We start from the raw sequence: 2,500 nt of genomic DNA on the forward strand, positions 1-2,500 counted from the left end.
ATCTGGACATCAACATTTTTGCATGCCTCTGGCAGATCATTTATATAAAGTGTAAACAGGATTGGGCCAAGTATAGAGCCCTGGGGGACCCCTACTGGACATTCACAGAGTGGAGACTTTGAATCATTAATACAAACGCATTGCTTTCTGCTGGACAGGTATGATTTCATCCAGTTGAGAGCTTGCACAGAGAAATTAAAATAAGTGAGTTTAGATAGAAGAACTTCATGGTTAACAGTATCAAAAGCTCGCTTGAGGTCTAGGAAGACAGCACCAACATAAGAACTCCTATCTAGGTAGCCTTTAACCTTTTCCAAAAACAAACAATTGGCTGTTTCTGTTGAGTGATGGGCCCTAAAACCAAATTGCATAGGGTGAAGTGAGTTATTGCTTTTATTGAGATGTTGAATCAGTAATTTAGCCACCCATTTTTCAACTATTTTGGAAACTACAGGCAAAATGCTGATTGGCCGATAATTGGCCATATCTGACCTTTCACCTGATTTAAAAACGGGTGTGACCAGGGCCATCTTCCATGCAGATGGCATAATGGATAGACTTAAGGACTGATTAATCAGATATGTAATAGGCTGTATAAGGGTCTCTTTGTGCCGTTTTAAGAAATTAGTATCAAGGCCATAGATATCCATGGCCTTTGAATTTTTTAAGCCATTGATGATATTTGCTACTTCTGTTTCAGTTATTTGTTGTGGGTGAAAAATCGGCTGTGTATAATTAATGGGGCCCCATAACTTTCCTAATTGTTGAGGTGAATTGGTCACAGTCACTCTCCAGGTCTCCTTTAGAGAGGACCCCGTCCCATTCAATCTCTCTCAGTGCTACACCAAGATGTTCCTGCTGACTAGTTGGAACTGATTCATATTTACATACAGATGTTTCCTGCTGACTAGTTGGAACTGATTCATATTTGCATACAGATGTTTCCTGCTGACTAGTTGGAACTGATTCATATTTACATACAGATGTTTCCTGCTGACTAGTTGGAACTGATTCATATTTGCATACAGATGTTTCTGCTGACTAGTTGGAACTGATTCATATTTGCATACAGATGTTCCTGCTGACTAGTTGGAACTGATTCATATTTGCATACAGATGTTTCCTGCTGACTAGTTGGAACTGATTCATATTTGCATACAGATGTTTCCTGCTGACTAGTTGGAACTGATTCATATTTGCATACAGATGTTTCCTGCTGACTAGTTGGAACTGATTCATATTTGCATACAGATGTTTCCTGCTGACTAGTTGGAACTGATTCATATTTGCATACAGATGTTTCCTGCTGACTAGTTGGAACTGATTCATATTTGCATACAGATGTTTCCTGCTGACTAGTTGGAACTGATTCATATTTGCATACAGATGTTCCTGCTGACTAGTTGGAACTGATTCATATTTGCATACAGATGTTTCCTGCTGACTAGTTGGAACTGATTCATATTTGCATACAGATGTTTCCTGCTGACTAGTTGGAACTGATTCATATTTGCATACAGATGTTTCCTGCTGACTAGTTGGAACTGATTCATATTTGCATACAGATGTTTCCTGCTGACTAGTTGGAACTGATTCATATTTGCATACAGATGTTTCCTGCTGACTAGTTGGAACTGATTCATATTTGCATACAGATGTTTCCTGCTGACTAGTTGGAACTGATTCATATTTGCATACAGATGTTTCCTGCTGACTAGTTGGAACTGATTCATATTTGCATACAGATGTTTCCTGCTGACTAGTTGGAACTGATTCATATTTGCATACAGATGTTTCCTGCTGACTAGTTGGAACTGATTCATATTTGCATACAGATGTTTCCTGCTGACTAGTTGGAACTGATTCATATTTGCATACAGATGTTTCTGAGGAATGAAAACTGTGTTTTTTTAGCTTCCTGCAAAAAGAATGATATTGTGATCTGACAGCCCTGTCATTAGATTAAAGGTCTTAGTAATTCTTTCTGGTCTATTTGTGAACAATAAATCTATTTTAGTTTCTGACGATTAGTTATTCTAGTTGGTTGTTCAATTAACTGTGTAAGATTGAAATAGTCGGTAATGTTTTTAAGCTTTTTCCTTCCACTCTTATCACTCCAATTGACATTAAAGTCCCCCATCAATATAACCTCTTTGTTAAAATCCAAACTATGAAGGAGGTTCTTTAACTTTGTTTGTGAATGAATAACGTATTGTAAATAAATAAATGTTCTTCCTGGCCCCAGCAGTGGCGCGACTGGCTGGGGCACCTGCACCGTACACCGGCGACGCGGGGTCGATTCCCGCCCCGTGGTCCTTTCCGGATCCCACCCTGACTCTCTCTCCCCCTCACTTCCTGTCAATCTCCACTATCCTATCTAATTAAAGGCATAAAAAAGCCCAAAAAAATACTTTAAAATAAATAAATAAATAAATGTTCTTCCTTAAAATATAGGTGCTCATACGTATACATACCACTATGTTAAATTCCCATAGAGGCA

At 38.5% G+C, this 2,500-nt stretch overlaps 1 protein-coding gene across 1 annotated transcript in view; it reads right to left on the reverse strand.

The window, feature by feature from the left end:
* inppl1a (inositol polyphosphate phosphatase-like 1a) overlaps positions 1–2,500 on the reverse strand; it is a 66,666-nt gene that overhangs the window by 40,499 nt on the left and 23,667 nt on the right. The window lies entirely within an intron of this gene.

The sequence above is a fragment of the Alosa pseudoharengus genome, unplaced genomic scaffold (assembly GCF_046254945.1).
Source record: "Alosa pseudoharengus isolate Yale_2024_CS ecotype anadromous, Long Island Sound unplaced genomic scaffold, YU_APseudo_1.1 YU_APseudo_1.1_scf_13, whole genome shotgun sequence".
In the NCBI taxonomy this organism is placed as follows: Eukaryota; Metazoa; Chordata; class Actinopteri; order Clupeiformes; family Clupeidae; genus Alosa; species Alosa pseudoharengus.